General features: G+C 38.1%; 1 long non-coding RNA gene across 1 annotated transcript; it reads right to left on the bottom strand.

Annotated features, from left to right (window-relative positions):
• Window positions 1-1,152: 1,152 nt before the first annotated feature.
• Window positions 1,153-24,277, bottom strand: LOC130013010 (uncharacterized). Its single transcript, XR_008788281.1, has 2 exons — window positions 24,106-24,277; window positions 1,153-4,418 (listed from the first exon to the last, which is right to left on the bottom strand). It is a non-coding gene; the product is annotated as an uncharacterized LOC130013010 (long non-coding RNA).
• Window positions 24,278-25,707: the final 1,430 nt, after the last annotated feature.

Here is a 25,707-nt window from a genome sequence, read left to right as displayed (position 1 = left end):
ACTGGCCTGTAACACGCCCTGCAACAACATGTAAAGCCGTTCTTCCAGCAACAGTGATGCCTCCCCACACCATAACAGAACCACCCCCAAATCGATCATGTCTGATGACGTTAACGTCTTGGAAGCGCTCGTTTCGACGACGCCACACCCTCCTACGTCTGTCCAAAAAATCAACAGTGAACCTTGACTCATCTGAAAACATCACATTGCTCCAGCGTCGATTATCCCAGTGTTGACGATCCCTACACCAACGACGTCTTGCCTGAATGTGATGATCTCTCAAACAAGGGATCACGCGAGGACGTCGGGCGCGAAGGTGACCCCTATGCAGTCGATTCCGAATCGTCTGGCCACTCACTCTCACACCAGTGTCTGTTTGAAGACGAGCGCTGATCTGATTTGCTGTGATGACACGATTTCCCAAGGCCAAGGTACGGATAAATCGATCCTGGGCTTGTGTTGTCGCCCTTGGTCGACCTGAGCGTGGTCTGTCCTGTACAGATTGTGTATCACGGTATCTGGACCATAGCCTGCTTATGACAGACTGAGAAACATTCATCGTCCGCGCCACAACCGCCTGTGTTGTGCCGATCTGTAGCATGCCAAGGGCACGTAACCTTTCATTTTGGATAAGCCGACGCATATCAAAATTTGTTTTCTGGTCACTAAAACAATTAAACTGATGTTTCCACCCTGGAATTCAATGCCACAATGACTGTAACATTCAAAGTCAGAGTCGTGCAAATCTTGGGTTGGACCCCCATGATGATCCCAAGCATCACCTGCATTCCATGCGGTAGCTATTGGTGCGTTTGGGCGTCACATGTAACTGGAAATGTTTCTTCTGTTAGGTTCTATAGTGACTTTTTTCGTAGTCATTTGCATATTTTAGTATTATGCCCCCAAAATCAAATATCCCCTACTTTTTTTGAATAGTATATAATACCAACGGTGAAACATTTACATTTTCATAATGAAACTGTGAGACACACGGTGAAACATTTTTATTTTGATAATAAAACTGTGACATTTCTATTTTGATAATAAAACTGTGACATGTTTATTTTTTATGCTGGAACTGTGAAATACTGCAAAACTGGGTCATCTCGATTCCCGATTTAGACATTATAGAACAGATAAGGAAACGGGGAGTAATTTGTGTTATTTTTATTTTTATTCAGAATGGTCACATCAAAGACCATGTCGGTCAGTTTACAAAACAATTTAGCATTTTATTTGAAATATACAACAGTGCCCACCTGTCCAGGTGCAAAAACAAAATTGAACAAAATATTATATCAGTAGGTATAACCAATCGAAATACATGTATAGAAACATCGAAAAATATTAAAACAGCACTTTAATGGCATTAGCACCAAATATACACTAGTAGGGGCTACTCGATTGAACGTTCCGGAATTGAATTCTCTCAATCCCAAAAATAGTGACAATCGAGTGAAAAGGGGTATTTCGGGCTACAACGCATGCGTCGACTGAATAAGTAAATATATCAACCAACCGTGCAGCCGAAACATATGCGTTATGTTTAATTACGTCACGATTCTACTCACACCACCTGCGTAGTTGGTACTGACAGAACCGTGACAGGACTGAATTCCGTGTTTCTCGATTGCAATTCTGTCAATTCGGGACGTTCTGGAATGTGAATCGCGCACCCCCGTAATCAAACTTAACATTCGGGTAGTTATCTTTCCAGCCTTTTTTGCCCGTCTGCAGAACAGTAGGACATTAAACCCATTTCATTTGATTTACAACTATAAGTCCTACCTGCCTTCATTAGCCCAATCGGAGCAGTAACAGTGGTACGTTACAACCCTATTTCATTTTGTTTCCAACGCTATGGTCTTACCATAAATGTATTTCGAATCTTAATGAGAGTGGTTTGATAGTTCAAAATTTCGTTTTACTCCATCGAAAGTATAAAAGAACGAAACGAAATACAGATCTGTATTTTAACAATGTTGCTAAAGAGCCATTTATGGTGTGGTTTAATTAATTAGGTAAGATAAGATAAAGAGCCGACCGTTCTCGCACCGTTCTCGCTATAATAGTAAAAATATAGATAATGAAAAGAGAATATGCTGTAAATGTCAGTCAAATTGCTACACTCTGAACCTAGATATTAGCGATACAATTTTAGGCTAGCCTCGATCGCCATTACTATTGTTGGTACGATAATAAACAACGTCTCAATTATTCATTTCATCCACACCAAAACGTATTCAAATTCACTAAATATCGCAGGCTAACGATTGCATCAAGAGTTTATTATGGTCTTGATAAGTTAATTAATGTCTAATTAATAATTTAGATAACATGTAAGGCCTGAAGAAAGACCTGCAATAGGCAGATTTAGCTCTTGCATAATGTCTGTTTAAGTAACAATTCCAAGATGGCCGAGGTCATCCTTGGTTCCTGGCCCATAGTGCATGTCTAAATAGAGAATTAAATACAACTGATATAAAACACATATCACCCAATATCATTCATAAACAAAACCACATGCGCACGTGACCTCACGTGTTTAGGGTGAGGGGTTGGGGTGGGTACGAGGGCTGTTATATTATTGTCCATATTTATCGATGAATATTGACCGATAATAATAATTTTATCAGAAAAATAGTTTTTGTCCATCTTTTTATAAAACATAATATTATTTACCCAATTTGAACAATAGACCCGGCCTGTCTGCAGAGAAGTGAAACAAGCAAGCTAGTTTTTGAACGTTAATTACGTACGATATTTGCCGTTAACCAAATTAATGAGGCTGTTTTGAATCCAAGCCGGGACATTGTCTAGCGTTGGTAATTTGATTTTGTTTTCTTATTTTAATGTTAAAACATTAGCGTTGATTTAAAAGTGATAAATTTTCGTTACAGTAATAAAAAAAAAGATTTTATATACATTCTGACTAGCTGGCTTGTTGCCTCGATAAGTTGAAATGATATCTCCTTCATAGTAGATATCGCTTAATACTAAACATGCGTTATCTACCATGCATCATCATTCGGGAATAATACAAAATAAAACACTTTGCACATTTTAACAATCCTTCATGGTCGATATGACAGAACACTAGAAAGTTCTTTGGATTTTAATGCAAATATGGCCCACGTTCAATCGAAGATAACTTGGGCAACTCTAAGATGGCCGGTCGGAGACAGACCAACATTATATTCCACAGTCCTGGTGCCATTTTTGTTGCCTTTTATTAAAAATTAATTTGGTAAAGATATTGATGGTTTGGAGGCGGAAGGGTGACAGAGGTTGGTTACGGTTAACCATAAAATTAAGACAATAGGGAAATTAATAGTGGTCCGCTTCCCGTTTATGCTAATTGGAGTTATATCCCCTTACACACTTTAAAAGGTATAAAACCATCAACGGTATCCAAGACGGAACACGTGAACTATAAATGACAACAAAAATAAACACCAACAAATGGCGTGTAAGTAAGAAAATTGCAAAACTGCACGAGGAAATGGGGATAATTATGTTACAATATTGTCACAAAGTTCCGCTTTCCAGAAATAGGCTGGAACTCACAGTAGGCCTGCACACAAAGTAGCACGGGGCACAGTTCTTCCAGTGGTCCTTTCAAATGCATCTCTGAGGCTTTATTGTTTAATAAATAAACGATGACATCTGCCATTCTCGACCAACCCAATATCAACAGACACTTCAAAGAGGCTGTCTATCGTCATAAGTACGACGACATCACACAGGTCAAACATGGCTGTGCATAGAAACATAAATCAAGCATCGAGTTGAAAATTATATTAATTTTGTCTTGTAGGCTTATGACTTTTTAAGAGCGTGGAATGAAAAACAAAATGGGTGAATCTTGGGTTCTGGAGTCATGACCATATCGGCAAACCCTCTGTCTGTGACGTCATTTTGATTTGTTGCGTAAGCGCCTTTGTCTTGTAAATACAAAATGGTTTCCGTATGGTTTCGTTTTACTGCATAAAAGATTGGTTCGTGGCCCTGTGAGTCCTGAGCGTGAATATTTGCACCATGGGATAACAAATAGTCAATTATTTTAATATCTCCTCTGTACGCCGCTAAGTGTAAACAAGTAGAGTTGCCAGGTAACCCATCAGGGAATCCCATTTCAAAGTTTATATCCACACCGCATGACAGTAATGTTTTTAAAATAGTCTTTGTGCCACGTAATGCACACGCATGGATAAGGGTCCATCCCTCAACGTCAACGCAGAATACATCACGCGCTATCTTTGGATGTTCCTTGACCAATCGTTTTGCTTTTTTCAGAAGTTTCTTTGGGTTGTGTCGTAATAATGACATGGCCGCCATGGCAATATCTCTGACATTTTGATTCCCAGAATTTGCTGACTTTACTGTTCCATTGTTTGTCATTTTGAGTTTCGAGGAATCTGAAACAGAAAAGAAGAAATAATTTGAATATGGGTTTAAATAGATATTATGAATCCCATAAAGAAAATCTAATTACTTTTATGTGTTATCCTACTCAAAATAACATTTTAACTAGGTATTGACTGAACTCCCGGAAAACCACAATATGACCCAGGCATCGACTGAACTCGTTGAAAACCACAATAAGATCCAGACATCGACTTTACTCCCGGACAACCACAATATGCTCAAAATAACCGTGGATTCCCCTACAGAGAAACCAATACTGATTGATAAACTTTAGAACAGTTGAATAAAACTCCTTGAAATTAACTAAAATATTAAAACGATCCTTATATTGATAGGTAAGCTTGTAGTTTAGACGAATATGTCTCAACTATGGCTGACTTCATTAGCCCAGTATGGGAGCAGAACAGTAGGACGTTAAACCCCATTTCATTTCATTTCATTTCTCAACTATGGCTTGGTAATATTGTATCTAATTTGAATAAGCCAGATGTAACAGTATAGACGCTTGCTTAAATTACCACAGCAGTAACCTGGGTGTATTTAAAAAATAAAACAGTATCTAGAAGCACGATAACTCATCGAACAAAGTTTTCCTTAAATAAAATCTCTGTAGATATTGAAGACACCGCCCCCAACCCCATCACAAATATTCAAAACAAACACCCCACACTCCCACGAGACAAACACAAATCAAAACACACCTGAAGCAACATTTCTATGCTGTATTTATAGAGTTACACAATTATTTTTGCATCTTTTAATATCATCGAGAAAGCACTTAGTGTAATGACATGAACTGAGGTGTAAAATCCTACTTTAAATGGTTATATTTCCACTAATTAATAAATGTTAATGGCCGGGAAATAATTAACACTAGTCAATCCTTGTCTGGATTTTGATCAAATAACATAACACACTATTTATGGATAACAATTACTATGGTTTATTTCACTGCGACGTTTCAACAAGATTTCACAAGTCGTTTTATTTGTGTTATATGTTTGATAGCGTCCTGTGAAATCTTGTTGAAACCATAGTAATTGTTATCCATAAATAGTGTGTTATTCGACTATGTTCCAATTACTAAATGCCATTCAAAGAATATATGTGTGGAAAAAAATATTGTTTATAAAAAGAAATAGGTGAAACAGATATTTCGTGTAACATTATAGAAATCGTTTCGGATGTTGATATATTTTGATTAGTACCACACTCCCCTCTAGTGGTTATTACTTTCATTGATAGTACACAGGGCACGTTCTGTGTTAAGAAAGTCTGTGGAAATATTATGATGTATGGCTCCTGGCCAGTAATAATATAAAACATATGTTCCACTTGTTGTATATAAATAAACAAAGAGAAAACGTGGTTTATCCTATGAATGAAGGAAACGATAGTCACGATCCAAGTCCAAGAAATGTATACACGTGATAGACCTTTTCTATTCAGTGTTCTATATGGTACACCCGAGTCCCAAGGGGACATTTAAGCTACCCCCGAAACAATGACTACTTCTATAATATCAGGAATTGAATTATATATGTACACCCGCGTCCCAAGGGGCAGTAAAAATATAGGCTACTTATGTATAATGTCAGGAATTGAAAGACTTCGTGGTACATTGGTATGTACTGTTTCGTGGCCAGATCTATTTGTTAAGGCCAGCTCAATTTTCGTCAAGGTCGCTGAGATGTAAACAAGGTTAGGGCACGTGATTGTTGGCGAGATTGTAGTTTGGGGTTAGGGTAAGTATTGGCTCTAGGTCCAGGGTTAGGGTTAGGATTTGGGATTAGCCCTAGCCCTGGTTACATCTCGTCACCTGTTACCAAACTTGAAGTTGGCCTTATCAATTAGATCTAACCCTGTTTCGTGAAAACTGTCTGTTGGTATTTTTATGGTGGCCCTTCCTAAGCCGCTATCAAAGAAATACAGGAAACAGATTTAAGGTTTGTATTACAGGAAATAAGAGGAAATACAGACGTTCTATATGTAGACTATAAATACATTGCGTGATATTTGAATTATATTATTTATTTATATTGGCCTACAGTGATTCCACCCACGACAAGCTTCGCTTTTACCTTGTGGAGTGTGTTCAACGAAAATTGGTAATCCCATTCTTAGATAACGAAAGTATAATGAAATTTGTGTGAGCATGGAATAAAACATATAATACACAGAGTTCAAAACTACAAGCATTATTAATATAATTTAATCAGGGCCGTATGTAGGATTTTAAAAGTGGAGGTGCAGCAGAGTGGTGGGGCGCCATAGCCTCCACGTATGTGATATAAGAAAGTTTGGATCAGGTCAAAGGAACCCATTGGCGTGTGGGCGCCCTTAAAACCGATCGACTGATCAGTGCCTTAAAAGCACCACTGTGTGATCATAATCAAGTGTATTATTTTATAATTGAAAGATTGTCAAATAATTTTTTTTTTTTTTGATGGGTGGGGGCGCAATTTCTCGGGCCGCCTTATTTTTCTGGGGGTGCAATGTACCCCCTGCACCCCCGCTAGATACGGCCCTGAATTTAATATACTTTTAGAAACCTCTGTAAACCTTATTTTATGTTCTTTGATGTTTATTATTGTATTGTATGCTTTACCATACTCGTGTATACCATGCAGTTATGTAATAAAGAATTATTATTATTATTATTATTATTAAAACTACTACTACAATCGACCACGATAAAATTATTTATAATCAATTTACAGTCGACACATGTTCATGATTTTATTTCCCTAGACAGGAAACTTATCTTGAATTAAGACCAGCACGGTTAGATCTATTTGATAAGGCCAACTTCAAGTTTGGTCAATCTGTTTACTGTATTTCTTTTATAGCGGCTTAGAAAGGGCCACTATAAAAATACCAACAGACAGTTTTCACGAAACAGGGTATTAACTTTGGTCAAAGGTCACGAGACGTAAACAGGGCTAGCGCTAATCCCAAACCTAACTCTAACCATGGACCTCGCCCTAATGCTGATCCTAACCCTAACCTACAATATCGCCAACAATCACGTGCCCTAACCTTATTTACATCTCAGCAACCTTGACGAAAACTTGAGTTAGCCTTAAGAAATAGATCTAGCTATTCTTAGATAACGAAAGTATGAAATTTGTGTGATTACGGAATAAAACTAATTATAGATAGATTTCAAAACTACATTCGACCACTATAAAATTATTTATAATCAATTTACAGCCAACGCGTGTTCATGATTTTGTTTCCAAGGATAAGAGATATCTTGAATTAAGGCCAACTTGGCTTTCTAAAGTCTCAGAGAAAAGAAATATCTCTTGAATCAAGATCATCATACGCTGTCTAACGACTCACAGATAAGAATTATCTTGAATTAAGACCAGCATATGCTGTCTAAAGTCTCGCAGACGAGAAACATATTTTGAATTAAGACATGATGCATAGGCTGTCTAAAAAACCTATCTTGAATTAAGACCAGCGTAGGCTGTCTAAAGTCTCGGAGATAAGAAACATATCTTGAATTAAGATCAACATATTCTGTCTAAAGACTCACCAATAAAAAACATATCTTGAATTAAGATCAACATATTCTGTCTAAAGACTCACAAATAAGAAACATATCTTGAATTAAGGCCAACATAGGCTGTCTAAAGACTCACAAACAAGAAACATATCTTGAATTAAGGCCAACATAGGCTGTCTAAAGACTCACAAACAAGAAACATATCTTGAATTAAGACCAGCGCAGACTGTCTAAATACAATTAACCATTAGGAATAATGATAGAATGGCTAGACTGCATTGATTGTGTTCAGAATTAAAATGGTCGATATTATTGGATTGATTTGTTATCTGAGATGACAAACTTTCTTTGCTGAGAATTTTACATCTAAAATCAGCCAATGTTCAGATACAACCGATTTGCTATTCCACAGTCAATAGTAAGCCAAACAGAACTAAAATTAGAAAACAAGTAGTATAATATTTCGAAACAAAATTTAAAGTGAGCCAAAATAAGATAATGAAAAATGAATATATTAAAAATTTCATTCAATTTACTATATACTGGGCGAAGTTATGACCGCTTGAAGATGTAGGGTAGATCGTTCATTATCGTAGCAATAGTCAGATTTAGCTCTTACACAATGCATCTTTAATTTAATAATATACAGCTAGAAATAACATATCAGATCAAATAAATTCATATTACTATAATAATTTATTATTTATACCAAGAGAGAGAGAGAGAGATAGTGAGAGATGGAGGGAGGGAGAGAGAGAGAGAGAGGGAGAGAGGGAGGGAGAGAGAGAGAGAGGGAGAGAGGGAGGGAGGGAGAGAGAGAGAGAGAGATATGACCTAGTTTGTGTTGAGTGGACGTTAAACCCCATCTCTCTCTCTCTCTCTCCCTTTCTCTCTCTCTCTCCCCCTCTTCTTCGGTAGTTCATTTATAAAATCAATATATTTAAATATGTATGTCTACGGCGTATATGAGTTTCTGATGCGTGTAAATGTCCTCTCTCATAAATACAAATACGAAATACACTCAGTTAAATTCACATTGTTATTCTTCGGTACGTGCGTTTTCTCCGGGTCGTCCGTCCCCCCCCCCCCACTGCGAAAGACCCCTACGTGCAAGCGAATTATTGAATAAAAATTGAACCATATGTTAGTCCCGAAATGAGCTAGTTTGTGTCCAGTGGACGTTACCCCCTCCCCCTCCCTATTTCTCTCTCTCTCCCTCTCTCTCTCTCTCTCTCTTCGATAGTTCAATATATTTAAATATATATGTCTACGGCGTATATGAGTTACCGGTGCGTGTAAATGTCTAGTTATTGATGTCTAGACTAAAGATAGATTTTATGTATCTGTCTTATTTCCTCATAATTAGACTTCAATACGACCTGACCAGTCTCTGAATAACGAAACCTCTCCCTTTCATTAAAGGCGAGAAATCAACTAAAGTATAAGTGTTAATTATCGAACGTGGGTGGCTATTAATGAACTACCAATGCTCTTAATATCTACTCCAGTAATGTTAAATTAAACACCTATGTAGAGTATATCTTATACTGCTGAGACCAAGGTTTTGTTAATGTAAAATCGATACACTGTACTGTCCGTAATAGCAAGGATTATTCCATATATAGACTATTAGCTATATAAAGGTTCGAGTCAACAAGATTGACCCGAGTTATTCGGATAACATCTTAGAATATTGTTAACTAACTTCCACAGTCTTTGTATACAAATGAAATGAAATACTGGGCTAATGAAGATGGGTATACGCCATACAGTGTGCTATAAGGGAAATTGTACCCTGACAACGCACTGTGGCCTACTCTTATATCGAATTCCAACTGCCAAGGGATCTTTAACGTGTACACGGGACCTCGGTTTTTCGTCCCATCCGAACGACTATACGTTGTCCTGCACCACTGACAAGGGGGAACCACGCCGGAAAATTCTGATGATCTTTTTCGGCCAACGCAGGGGTCGAACACGGGACCTCACGGTTAGCGAGCCAACATCTTACTCGCTGAGCCACCGTAGCTCCCTGAGTATAGAAACACAAACGAGGTTTAAACTCATATTTTTCTGCCCCAACCGGGATAATCGGTCAATGTCATACAATCATATCGACCAAATTGAAGCGTTTATTCGTTCGTTCGTTCGCTGGTGGGCGTTAGTTAAGGTCCGCTTCCATTGAGGGAAGCGACAGTTGTTTATCATATACATAATAATTTGAATAACTAAACTTTTCACCGAATTACCACAGCTACTTTCACTTTTGTGGTTGACTTTGAGCCAGACATTAATATTTTCAAACGGAAATTAAATAATTTAGATTTTGTTCCATAACTAATCAATTTTTATTTTGCTTGAAAAGTATACAGGAGTAGACCATGACGAAATCGATGTCCAACATCGTTGTCCAGATTTCAAAAACTAAAGTCTCGAGTAGGATTTTGGTTCGATACCGTGGAGGTACCTTGTTCGATCCCTGCGTTGGCCGAGAAAGTTTTTCGGGATTTTCCGGCATGGTTTCCCCTGTCAGTGATGCAGGGCAATGGGCCTGGCAAGGGACAGCTGTGTAGTCGTTCGGATGGGAAAAAGCGAGGTATCATGTACGTCATAAGAGTAGGACATAATACCGCTGTCCGGGCACAATTTCCCTCATAGCACACTGTATGGTGTATGCCTGTCTTGATTAGCCCAGTCGGAGCAGAATAGCAGGACGTTAACACTCATTTCATTTAACACCTGACACAATTATATGGATCTATTTCAGTGACGTTCCGACGAGGGTTCTCCCGTCTTTATCATTTCATTTCATTTTTATTTTATATAATAACGGTCTTTATAGTAAAAGAGCGTGAAATATTTTTGTCCCTGACCTTTGGAAATATAAATAAATGATATGGCATGTTTTTGTCCCGTTCTACTTTTTGACACAAGTATACATAATACGTGTCATTGATCTGTTAGTGCTAAATAATAAGGCCAGCTTAATTTTTCGTCATAATTCACGAGACGTAAACAGAGCTAGCGCTAATCCCAACCCTAACCCTAAAACTTGGACCTAGCCCCAATGCTTACCCTAACCCTAACCCATACAATCTCGCCAACAATCACGTTCCCTAAACCTTATTTACATCTCAACAACCTTGACAAAAATTGAGCTGGACTTAACAAATAAATTTAGCCATCATTGATCCCTTTCGCACTAAATCATTGGTTGCTTAGGACTTACATTCTTTGGTATCTATCAAAATATCGTCTCTTCACCACGAGATCTTATATCCTGACAATGGCACGAAAATAGAACAATAATAATATCATATATTGAATAATTTGCAAAGAGCATCCGTTACAGACTTAGCAGCAGTTGCCTAAGGCTGATTTATAAACTCGCGTTTTTTTATGTTGTAATGAAATATAAACCTAATATATATAACGGTAATTTTTTGCTTTGATCTTGGGGGTCAATTCGGTATACGGACTAAACCGAATAATTATGGGATGGGACTGTACTCTTCTACACGAGTTATAACGCACAGTTTAAAGGAGCTAAGTCCCCAACTCAATATTTTCCATAATATTCGAAATTAAAAACACAAATTCGAATTCAATATTGGTCCATTTCAATCCATATTGACGTTGTTGTTTCCGTGAAAATGTGGGATCCTAATATCCAATATTTAAGACACGGTGAACGTTTTAACTCGTGCACCATATCGCCACAAGCGCAAAACCAATGAACAAAGAAATACATATCCTAAATTACATTGCGGCAGTAAATAGTAATGGCTGATTCACAAATGATAAAACAATAAGCTTAGCTTTAGTGGAATATGTTTATCACTGAACTCGGTGAAGACATTCGACTAATGGACATCTACTCCAGGTTTAAACATTAAACATTGTTATGTTCCAAAAAGTGTGACAGACGGACAGACCATTTTTTTTAATAGTTCCCTGCTTTCTTGTGCTAGGCCTTCCGTTTTGTGAACCTGGATTAGGATTGGGGATTCCATCACCCGATTTCAAAATAACTTGGCGATGAAGAAGGCTTTTTAAATTCGAGATTATCAGAAGATCCACTGGGCATGTATATATAATAAAATAATTCTGATATTTTACGGTCTGGTATTAAGGGCGTCTAATACTTCGGATGGGACGAAAAAACTGAGGTCCCGTGTACACATTGGCGTGCTCATAAAAGACACCCTGACAGTTTGAATTCGATATAAGAGTAGGCCGTAGAGCAGCTCTCCGGGCAAAATTGCCTTCAAAACACACTGTATGGCGAATGTCCGCCTTCATTAACCCAGTCGGAGCAGAACAAATGGGCGTTAAATCCCAATTCATTTCTCCTATCGACGACCCAAACTGGTTGCATTACATATTGGTTTATAACCAGTCTGACTAGCCAACTTTAAACATACATTATGCAAGAGCTAAATCTGCCTATTGCAGGTCTTTCTTTAGGCCTGAAATGTTATCTAAATTATTAATTAGACATCAACTTATCAAGACCAAAATCAACTCTCGATGGCATCGCTAGCCTACGATATTTATTGGATTATGATCCGATTTGCTGCTCAACTTTCATTCATGATTTAATCATGAACTGGATAATCAAGACTATGTTTTTTATCGTACCGACTTTAGTAATGATGATCGAGGCTAGGCCGAAATTTAAATCGCCTAATTCTCGGTTCAAAGTGGATTAATTTGACTGAAATTTCAGCAAATTGCCTTTACATTATCTAGTTTTTAATTATTATAGTAAGAACTGCCAGCCCTTTATATAATCTCCCATAATATACCTTTAATATGTAGTTTATGGCTTTTATTTATTAGTCGAGTGGGTAAAAGCAGAAAACAATTCTCCGGATACTGGTGGTTAAATTAGGAATTGTTTTATAACAAGTCTGGCTTTCAATATCATCTCGTATTTTCATGAACATTACCCGACGTTCAATATAAAGATTGCTATATCTACATTATCTCCATAGTAACACACTATAACGTGACAAGCACGTGACACTCTTCTCCTATTGTAAATCATATTTGTCAACGAAATTGAGATAAAACGTGTTTGCTTACATGCAATTAAACACCAAGCTGATAAGAAACAGCAACCGATAAAAACCCGAGCCATATATTTCACAAGAGAATAAAAATACACTCTGATTAAAATACAGATCTATATTTCGTTTCGTTTTTTTTTTTTATATTTTCGATGGCCTACACCACACTACTGTAGGGCTAAATCTATCGGCAGCCATGTTTACATCTCGTGACATTTGACCAAACTTGAAGTTGGCTTTATCAAATAGACCTAACCACTACTGAAGTGAAGTCAAATAAAACGAAATTGTTAACTATAAAAAAACGAAACGAAATAAGATCTGTATTTTATTCAGATTGATCAAAACATAAATGTATTCTTTGACGAAAGAACAGCTGAACATTCCCCATCTATCACGCAGTCAAATATATCGTCGATGTGTCTAGCCTATCCTTTTAATTGTCGCCCCCAGGAAATAAAGTATTAAATTACGTTTTAACATGCAGCTGAATATCGATTTGTTTAAATGTCAGTCGTCATCAATATTATATATACCATTTTAAACTTAGCGGGAGCTTAATAAAACAAGTAAGTGCAGCAGGACCGCACCACAGATAAACGAATCCCGAAATGACCTAGTTTGTGTTAAATCCCAGTTCTCCCCCACCCCCCTCATAACACAAACCTGCAGACAAGACAAAAACTACCCAGACATTGCAAGAAATAAACAACAGATATCAAATTAAGTAAATGTATCAGGTGGCCAGAGGTAGGCGACCACTACGCTGTACAGTCCCGGGTCTGTTATGCTACAGGCTTCGCTCAAATTGAAATTAAACTCACAGTAAACACGCAACAGAAATGATGCGAAAGGTGGCGGAAATTGACGCCCGTGTAACACAATTACGTCAGCAGGTTCGTTGTGTCATAATTTCGCTAGAGAATACACTGTAACAAATAAATTCCGGAAACAAAAATTACCAGGAAAATTTTATCCGTATTTGTTTTTCCGGTAATTTCCTTCAATTAACAGAAATTCCATTTTCAAATACAGAAAAAAAAATCCTGGTAATTTTTGTTTCCTGAGCTCTGGGAGCAATCAATCCGGCTTAACGGACGCAGTTGTTTTTGTGCGCAATACGTGCCGGATTCTATTTGAACCCTTTCTCTAAAAATGACTAAAGTATACCAGTACGTATTCGGGGGGGGGGGGGGGTTGGATGGTTAGCGTGCGCGCGCTGTATCATAAAGTCTGTCATTGAGTCGACTGGCGTGGTTTCGAATCCCCGGTTGTACGTGGCAAGGAGTAGGGTCGCCTGTCCAACCGCGTGAGTTTTCTCCCACTGCTAAAGACCCATACGCGCAAGCGAATTATGTAAATAAAATTAAACCGCATGTTAGTCCCGAAATGACCTAGTTTGTGTCGAGTGGACGTTAAACCCCATCTCTCTCTCTCTCAGTACGTATTCACGCACGTATTTACAGATACGGATACGGATGTAGTATGAACGGACCTTTGATGTCTTAAATTTCTTCACCAGTCGGACTAATGAAGACGTGCTATGAGGGAATTATTGCCGCTATGGCTTTCTTACATTTTGGTTTCCAACTGCCAAGGAATCTTTAACGTGATCCCAATAGGATGTACGGAACCTTAGTGTTCCATCCCACAGGAAGGACTAGACAGCTTTCCCCGCCAAGTCCGTCACCCGAGGAACTTGGTCGGGACTTCCTGGTAAGCGAGCCAACGTGATTCCTGAGCAGAAGGAAAACAGGTTATATAAGCGCGTGGTGTAGAAAGGCGACTTGATGGCTGTGTTCGAATCATATCGTGTTTACGATAATTACTGGATTCTGAATGACTTGAAAATAATTAGTTATAGTCGTGTCGTAATGCAATACATAATGTTTACCAATATAGCCATTGTGGGACGTAAATATCCGAGTATAAATTATTAATTTTACCCTTTTTTTACACACTGTCTATTACGGTTTTGATTAGAGGCTACTTATTACGTCACCCAAGATTTGACGTCATTTTTACACATTTTATCATAGAAATATATAAATTATAGTCTATTTATATAGGGTGGGTCTCTTTGTTCAAATTCACGTATTACGTAACCAACGATTTGACGTCATTAAACTTTATTTGATATTATGATAATAACATAGCATAAGTTCATTTGATAAAATGAAATGAAATGAAATTTAACGTCCTACTGTTCTGCTCCTATACTGGGCTAATGAAGACGGGCATACGCCATACAGTGTGCTATGAGGGAAATTTTGCCCGGGAAGCGGCACTATCGCCTACTCTTATATCGAATTCCAACTGCCAGGGGATCTTTTACGTGCATTCCAATATATACACGGGACCTCGGTTTTTCGTCTCATCCGAAGGACTAGACAGCTGTCCTTGTCAGGTCCTCCGTTCTGCACCGCTGACAAGGGGAAACCACGCCGGAAAATCCTGATGAACTTTCTCGGCCAATGCAGGGATCGAACACCCGACCTCCAGGCTAGCGAGCCAGCGTCTTAACCAACTAGCCACCGTGGCTCCCCTTCATTTGATAAAAGTAGCAATTTGTTATGATACACGTAATATACATTAAACATACATTATGCAAGAGGTAAATCTGCCTATTGCAGGTCTTTCTTTAGGCCTGAAATGTTATCTAAAATATTAATTAGACATTAACTAACTTATCCAGACCATAATCAACTCTCGGTGTTATCGCTAGCCTGTGATGTTTATTGGATTAGGTTCCGATTTGAAATGGTTTGAAGAGGGATCTTTGCCCGAACAGGACCTATTTCTGTGCTTATCAAGGTACTTTTACGTAGTGTATTAATTCGACCCCCCCCCACCCAATTACTCTCCGGTAAATCGATATTAAAATATAGCAACATGCCATGCTTAAACTAGCATAAAAGTTGAACGAGTGAACGCTTCAACCCCGGACCGGGCACCCTTCATTAATATTTCTTCAGCATTTCTTTTTTTTATTTAGAGGAACGACACATTTTATTCAGCGGTCCCAGCCAACCGGACATTGCCTACGTGTGCGAATGGGTAGTGGTCGGCTCCGCCAATGAGTGAAAGTTATCCGTTTAGTCTATTGCGATTTTAGCTTACGTATACAAATATTATGTCAAGTAGCTTAACAGAAATTAAACCGGATCGTGCTTTAGATAGATATGGTTAGATCCACTCTTGACAAAATGATTAAATGTGACCCAATTGGAGTTCCGTAAGCTTGAACTAAATTAAGCTTGGTTTTAAATGAAATAAAAATGAAATAGACATTCGTCATGCAATGTGATGTGTGCTATGAGGAAAATATCGAATTGGTAAGTCCCAACAAACCTGTTTTGAAATACACTGTTGGTTTTAGTAGGACATTAGATAAGGCTATAACAGAGACGATGTAATACGAGCGGGGAGAATTTTACCTAGAAGGCAATGTGTCCGATCTGATTACAACACAGATCCTATTTCGTTTCGTTTTTTATAGTTTAAAATTTCGTTTTACTTATCTTTACTACACTAGGATCTGAAAGAGATGTTATATTACCGGCGTTCTGGGTGGAGATAAGCCAATGAAACGGTATGTTACGGAACTGTGGGCAAACCACTAGAAACGTCAACGCTGATTGCTTAATCAATGTCTGGCGTCATAGGGTCAAAAGCCGCTCGTACGACCCTTACACGACCTACCAGTACAACTTTTCAGATCTTCACGTAGTTAGACCATCGCAAGTATAAAAAAAACGAAATGAAATATAGATCTGTATTTTAATCAGATTGGCAACGTATCTATCTATTCTTCTTCGAATTATGACTCTTGAATGAAACCCATTCGATACGACCGACCGGGACAGTAAAAGTAAATCGCAATGGTTATTCTTTGGTGAGTCCAGCCCCTTACCACACGAATACAGCTATGAGGACACCCATCCCTCCACCGCACACGATGAGACGATCTTTGGACCAGAAACCGGGCACCAACCGCTACTCATTAGGTTGATCTTGTTGTTTTTGGGAGCAAATGAAATGAGGTTTAACGTCCTACTGTTCTGCTCCGACTGGGCTAATGAAGACGGGCATACGCTATACAGTGTGCTGTGAGGGATAGTTTGCCCGGGCTACTCTTATCGAATTACAAGTGTCAAGGGATCTTTAGCATTCACGCCAATCCCATCGGAACGACTAAACAACTGTCCTTGTCGGGGCCTGCATCCTGCACCACTGACACAAGGGGAAACCATGCTAGAAAATCTCAATGAACTTTCTCGGCCAACACCGGGAGCGAACCCGCAACCTCCAAGATCCACCAATTACACGAAACTGAGCATGCGTAATCCTTACACTTTGTGCTTCGACTGACAGATTGCGATTATTATTATATGAAGTAACAATTCCAAGATGTACTTGTTTTTGTCCGACATCCAATAAATATAATGCAGTTTTTATTATCAATTGATAACTCTCTCCCTCTCCCCCCCTCTCTTTCTCTCTCTCTCTCTCTCTCTTTAAATACAATACAGATTTTATGATTCATAACGCGTTTTATCGCGTTACAAAAGTAAAACGCATCAATTTAATTATCATATTAATTCTATTTGTACACACTTGCCAGGGGCACGGGATGACACAGTACGCCTCCTCCATTCCTCTAGACGATAACAGATTTAGCACTTTGAATACACAACAACACGACCCAAACGTTCGCATGTTAAAGCCAATAATTGAATTCCTTTTACATTGTTGTTCAAATATAGTTTGTTATAAGATTAATATTCAAATCAGTTTAGTATCATACTTCAATAAGTTCATTTTGTTTAAAATTATCTCCATGACAATTGGTAGTTCGTGATTTTTAAGTATTATATTAAAGGCAATGTAATCAAATAACAAATTCAGATTAATGGACCAGCAGGCCCAGATATATTTTAGCGAATAACGCCAGTTCAACATGCATTATGCAAGAGCTAAATCTGCCTATTGCAGGTCTTTCTTTAGGCCTGAAATCTTATCTTCTATACTAATATTTGTGACTGTCGTTTGTCTGTCTGTTTGTCTGTCTGTTCGGGGTTGGCGGCTACACTAGGTCTGCCCCGAGTCTGAAATTTGGGGTAGAGGGGTAGATCGGACCGGGGAGTAACATAGGCCAGGTGGTGTTAGTCTACCACTTCCGGTTTCGGGGTTATGACCCCCGAGCGAAGCCGGGCATTCTTCTAGTCTAAAATATTAATTAGACATTAACTAACTCATCCAGACCATAATCAACTCCCGATGTCATCGTTAGCCTGCGATGTTTATTGGATTAGGTTCTGACTTGGTGTTCGATTCCATTCAAGATTTAATCAGGAAATGGATAATCGAGACTATGTTTTTTTATCGTACCGACTTTAGTAATGGTGATCGAGGCTAGGCCGAAAATTCAATAGCTAAAATCTCGGTTCAGAGTGGGTCAATTTGGCTGAAATTTTCAGCAAATTCCCTTTACATTATCTAGTTTTTAACTCTTATAGTGAGAACTCTTTATTTAATCTCCCATAATGAATCTTTAAATAAAATCCTTTTATAAACCGTAATCCTAGTCCTGTTTAACTCACACTGTCTGGAGTTTTGAGAAAATTACGAACGGACAGTTTATTTTATGTGTGACAGGCGACAACTTACTTCACTCATGGCTACAGAGATAACAACTGAACGGAAACGCATAATTCTCAATACTTAAAGATTCGTTGGTTCGCCAGAAACGCGAGGATATGTTGAAAAATCAGTAAAATTACTGCATTCGAAGCGGAGTTATTGTCGATAGCAAAACAGTGAACACGAAAGAAAAATAGAAATAGTCCGTACATTCCCGTGTTTATATTCATTCTATACCTATTAAAAACATGGTAATGCACGGATTTTTTCTGTTTTTCTTTCGTGTTCACTTATCTAGTGGCAGTCAATTCTTTTTATGAATTGTCAGATATCCTCTCACAATCTCACACAACTTTTGGTCTTCGAAGGAATTATTAGTGAGCAGAACTTCGCCCGTATTTCCGTGATCACTCGTCACATCAGTCAGTTATATAGAGAGATGACTCGTGTTTTCCTTTGGCGTTCGTCACTTCCGATTCAGGAAACCTGCATTACTCAACTATCGTAGCAATGATCTCTGTGTTAAAATTATATTTGGAACGTGTTTAACCAGCTCTATCACATATGTGATAATGACTGGCACCAATATTGTCCTTTAAGACCTAAAGAAAGGCTTGCGATAGTTAGATTTAGCTCTTGAATAAAGCCCCTTTACGGAAACCAGCTATAGTAGCTGCACAGAACAATATACTATAAGACATACTTGTGGAAAACTGCTAATAATATATATATGGGCGGCGTTTCCAAGAGAATTCTTTTAACATTATCAAGCTAGGTTTCAATCTCGAATAACACACTATTTATGGATAACAATTACTGTGGTTTATTTCACCGCGACGTTTCAACAAGATTTCACAAGTCGTTTTATTTGTGTTATATGCTTGATAGCGTCTTGTGAAATCTTGTTAAAACGTCGCAGTGAAATAAACAATAGTTACTTTGATATTATATTTAATAGTTCGGCTGGATAACCTTGACTGTGATATTATATTTAACAGTTCGACTGGGTAACCTTGACTGTGATGTTATATTTAACAGTTCGACTGTGTAACTGTTACTGTGATATTATATTTAACAGTTCGACTGGATAACCGTTAATTTGATATTATATTTAGTAGTTCGACTGGGTTACCTTGACTGTGATATTATATTTAATAGTTCGGCTGGATAACCTTGACTGTGATATTATATTTAATAGTTCGGCTGGATAACCTTGACTGTAATATTATATTTAACAGTTCGACTGGGTTACCGTTACTGTGATTTTACAGTCAATAGTTCGACTAGACAGCCTTGACTGCCATATTACAGTCAACCTTTGCCTGTGTACATATTGGGGTGCACTGAAAGATTCCCTGGCAGTTGGAATTCGCTATACGAGTAGGCCGTAACGTCGCTTTCCGGTCAAAATTTCTATCATTGCACACTGTATGGCTTTTGTCCGTCTTCATTAGTCCATTCTGCGCAGATTTCAGTTCATTTCATTTAATTATTCAACTGGATATGATACTATTTGACAGTTAGTTATACCATAGTTAAACATACATTATGCAAGAGCTAAATCTGTCTATTGCAGGTCTTTCTTTAGGCCTGAAATGTTATCTAAATTATTAAGTAGACATTAATTAACTTATCCAGACCATAATCAACTCTAGATGGCATCGCTAGCCTGCGATCTTAAGTGGATTGTGAGCCGAATTACTGCATAACTTTCCTTCTCGATTAAACGATTAAATGGATAATCGAGACTATGCTGTTTATCGTACTGACTTTAGTAATGATGACCGAGGCTAGGCTGAAATTTCATTCGCCTAGTTCTCGGTTCATAGTGGATCAATTTGAATGAAATTTTCAGCAAATTGCCTTTACGTTTTCTGGTTTTTAATTATTATAGTGAGAAATGCCAACTCGTTATCGAATCTCCCATAATGTATCTTGAACATTTCATGTGGACAGCCTTGACATTAATACTATATTTAACAGTTCGACTTAATCGCGTTTATAGTAAATATATACATGTAGTCGGGCATGATCAAAGAAACGCACGAGTTAAACATCGATTATTTGAACTGTAAATAGAAGGCCATGTCTAAATATGGCGAACACAAACAGACAAACATGACGTATATGGTTGCAGATGATATTTTAAAACCAATTAGCGCTTATAGATCTGTCCAGATATACATAGACATTAAAATCTAATCTAGAAGAAAATCACTGAAAAAATCCATTTAGATAATTATCAAGTGACATGTATTTGATTGTCTCATTTGGTATAATTGAATAGCCACTCTTCCCTTTTGTTCAGATCAGATTTGGATAAAATTTCAATAATATTTGGTTCTAATGACGATCCCAGGAATTATCAGTAGGGGATGGGCGGAACTCTCACAGACAATTTTTATCCCACAAACAACAGACAATTCTAAAAATTCCCGGAGGAATGCGAAATTTGGAGCATGTTCTAGATTTAACAGCATCAAGTGGACTAGAGTGTCGCGCTTCGACCTCTAACTGCACTAAGATAATGAAAATAATAAAAAAGACAACTTGTCTGCGATATCACCTTTGGTGGAAGCGGACGTTAAACACAACAACAACAATAGCATTTTAGGAGCGATCAGAAAGAGCCTAACTTTGCTACGCCAACCATACCTAAACAAAGACATCCAATGTAACACGTAACACCGTGTCATGGACAAGAAGCTGTTGATTTTATCTCAGCCATCGTGGAATTGTTAAGTTATATCAAAATTCCAAATCCGTCCGTCGATTCGCAATTGTCCATAAAGCAGGCATGCCACGTTCGTTTTTATGTCGATCGCATAGAAACTGGCGGAACCTTAGGCTATTTTTTCAAAGTGTTCGAACCCAATAACAACCAACAGAACTAGAAGAACGTCGCCACAAGAATAACCAACAGAACTCAAGAGCTCGCCTCAAGGACAACCAGAACTACAAGAATGTTGCCACAAGAACAACAACCAGAACTACAAGAATGTCGCCACAAGAACAACTAGAACTACAAGAGCGTCACCACAAGAACTACAACCAGAACTACAAGAATGTCGCAAAAAGAACAACTAGAACTACAAGAATGTCGCCACAAGAACAACCAGAATTACAAGAGCGTCGCCACAAGAACTACAACCAAAACTACAAGAGCGTCGCCACAAGAACTACAAGAACAAAATGAGTAGCCCTTGGGATCCAAGTGTCTGGTCCGAAAATATGATTCCTTCAAAACGTCTAGCGCCTTTTCACATAGCTACGGTTAATATTTTATTCACAATAAAAATTCACTTTAGCCTCGACATTTTTGCAAGTAAATATACTAGTAGAAAACGGGGAGAATAGGAAATAAATAATATTTTGTACCGATAATAAACGCTTGAGGGAAAGACAGAGCGAGCGAGAGAGAGAGAGAGAGTTCTCAGCCTTAGCAGGAAGCCGCGGTGGCCCCAGTGAGGGTTCCTCGGTTTTCCGGTGTGGTTTCGGCTTCACACAAACAAGGTCATTTCGGTAAACATTATTTCAATACCGAGGGTGTGTTTTGTTTATCACACCCAACTCACGGGAGACAAAAACCCATCAACATATTATACAAGTCAATTTTCAATTAACGTAATTGGCGGGTTTGATTTCTTTATTCAGAGCTAAAATAAAAAACAAAAAAAAACGCATTTTGTTTGTTTATCACGTACATGCTTTGTCGTCAGTATTCAGACTGATACAATAAAAATCGTGATGTTAACAGAGAATAAATTTATACTGTATTTTTTTTATCTTTGTTAGGAGAGATAAAATGCGGTTTAACGTCAACAATCTAGGTCATTTCGGTACATGTTTATAATTTCAATACTACGCTTGTGTGTAGGGGTCTTTAGCTGTGGAAAGAAACCGGAGGACGCGGGTTGGACATGAGACCCTACTCCTTGATACGTACAAGCAAGGAATTGAAACCACACCAGACTTAGGCCTACTCTCATTGCGAATTCCAACTGCCAAGGGTTCTTTTACGTGCACGCCAATGTGTACAATGTGTATGCGTTGTCTCTTGCCAGTCCCTCCGTCCTACATCACTGGCAAGGGGATCGAACCACGCCGGAAAATCCCCGTGAACTTTCTCGGCGGCTACCTGGTGATTTCCAAGGAGTTGTAACAACGTTCGTGACAAATAACTTACTCTAAATTATTCAGTGAGTCATCAGATATTTAAGAGAATATATGATATAAAAAAATAAGTTTCTTTGTAAATATATATTAATAAAAAGCTTTAACAATATAAAGTATTTTTGCGCTATACAAATTCAGAATTTTTATTAAATGATGCATTTAATGCATAGTATATAAATGTCCCATGTAAATATAATACATTTGACAATAACTATCAGCGTTATATAGTATATTTTTTTATCTAGTTCGGATGTATTTTTGGACAGGTTAATATTTCAGTCTACAATAATAATATAAAGTATTTTTGCGCTATAAAAATTGAGAATTATTATTAAATGATGCATTTAATGCATAGTATATAAATTCCCCATGTGTAAATATAATACATTTGACAATAACTGTCAGTGATATATAGTATTCTTATCTAGTCCAGATGTATTTTTGGACAGGTTAATATTTCAGTCTACAATAAAAAAAAGAAAAAACGTGACATGGCCCTCGCATATCCCCGTTATATTTATTATCTTGGCCATTTATCATTTGTAATCCTTTTGTTATACTTTTCTAAACTTTGTCATTTTATCTGACAAAACACAAGGTGATAGTGACCTTAACTGTCGGGTCACTGATTAATCACCGTCTATCTTGACCCAATAAATGAAATTAAATGAAATGGGGTTGATGAAGACGGGCATACACCATACAGTGTGCTATGGGGGAAATTGTCCTGGACAGCGGCGCTACGACCTATACTCTTATATCGACCAATAAATGAAATTAAATTAAACGAAATGAGGTTTAGCGTTCTACTTTTGTGCACCAATCGAGTTCATAAAGATGAGCATAGGCCATGGAAGTTGGCCTCGACAACACTGGACCTCGTTTTTTTTAGTACTATCCGAACGACTAGACGGTGTTCCTTGAGTCGACAAACTCTCCACCCTGCACTATTAGACAGGGGGAATCAAGCTGGTAAATCCCTAGGAACGTTCGAACCAGAGACCCCCTGGTTAGTGACTGTTCCCCATGCTCCCCGAGCCACCGTCGCGCCTTTCTCCGAACAAAACAAACCTAATTGAATTTCGCAATATACTACTAACTGTCCATGCGAAACTGCAAAAAGAACAACAAAATTTGAACAATGAGAATCCAAACTTATTGTTAAAATCCCCGTCTCGACATGTAGCGCTGCCATACCAAAATTCTCCCATTTGTAATTCAAATAAATTTGTTAGATAAAACAATGCATATTAAAATTTCATGTGTACTCACCAATATTACGCAATACAAGTGTACTATGTGGTGACAGGTAAAATAAAATGCAGTTCCGGTTTTGAGTCGATGTGATGTTAAATCGGTTGATTTAAAGTCCAGATTCTATTTATATGCAGGTACAGTGTATAGTTTATATATAGTATACAGTAGTAAGACTTGAAGTCATGTGTTAACAGGCTGTTTCTGATCAACAAACGGCTCGACGAGCTTTTATAAACATTGGCGGTGACGTAGCAAACCACGTGATATTCATTCAGCTCTCGAGCTATAAATAATAAAGATCCTGGTGTCTCGATTATTGCGATCTCGCTAATAGTTAATGGAAAAATACGAACTGAAATTTGGCATTTTTTCGGTGAAAGCACCAAATGGCTTGGGGTTTGGTCTGATAGGATTGTCATAACTTGACAAAAACTATATTTCATGTGCCGAAGACTGAGTAGGGAAACCAACGGATTTTTTATTCGGAAGAGAGGGATGGGGTGGGACAAGTCTCTCTCTCTCTCTCTCTCTCTCTCTCTCTCTCAATAATATTGTTTCGGGTTTGACCGGGTTGCGTTTTCTGCGACCTCCGGTCTACTACTACCCGTGCAACACCATATCCTCACAGTGCTTTCGAGAATAAGATGTCATTGAGCCAAGTGGCTATAAGGCCCCTCCGCGCAAGCAAATTATTGAAATAAAATTGAACCTTACGTTAGTCCCGAAATGACCTAGTTTGTGTCGAGTGGACGTTACCCCCCCCCTCTCCTCTCTCTCTCTCTCTCTCTCTCTGAAACTATCGTTGCAGGTGAATAATTTATCAATTTATCATTGCTTGCTCAATGAATGAAATAAGTCTACCCGCCACCCCCGTCCCTTACTTCCATGGATCGAAGATAGTTATTGATGATTGGCCGTATACATCATCAAATATTCTATACAATATGGTTACTGTGGTATGATTTATTATTTATTGATTAGTGTTGATCATCACGTAACAACTTATAAAAACTCAGGTACAATCGATACAAGTTTAATGGACGAATTCAGCAAAATCGAAGGTAGGCGTGATACAAGTTGAATCATATCCCAGTCAATGGAATTTTACAATTAATGAAAGAAATATACGATTGTTATCCTGTTCTATTTCCACATTCAAACATTGTGTAGCCTATGCAGAACTTATCCTAGTCAATGCAATTTTTAAATCCACATTGGATATGTTGTGTAATATTATATTGCAAAATAAGAGTTATATCCACACCTAGGCCGGTTGGGTGACCGCTTGGTTAGCATGTGCGCGCTGTATCAGAAGGTCTGTCATTGAGTCAACTGGCGTGGTTTCGATTCCCTGGGGTTGTACGTGACAAAGAGTAGTGTCACCTGTCCAGCAGCGAAATATTGAAATAAAATTGAACCATGTGTTAGTCCCGAAATGACTTGGTTTGTGTCGAGTAGACGTTAAACCCCATTTCTCTCTCTCTCTCTATATATATATATGTATATCCACACTGGATTGACCAAGCCTTATAGCAAAGAACAACCAGGATTGTTTGTGTGAGATTGAGTAATATATTCATGGTACTCTTACGCGCACGCCAACATGTTCGCGGGACC

Source organism: Patella vulgata, chromosome 5 (genome assembly GCF_932274485.2).
Source record: "Patella vulgata chromosome 5, xgPatVulg1.2, whole genome shotgun sequence".
Classification (NCBI taxonomy): Eukaryota; Metazoa; Mollusca; class Gastropoda; family Patellidae; genus Patella; species Patella vulgata.
The sequence above is the reverse complement of the archived record's forward strand: the minus strand, read 5'-3'. Positions and strand labels throughout refer to the sequence as shown.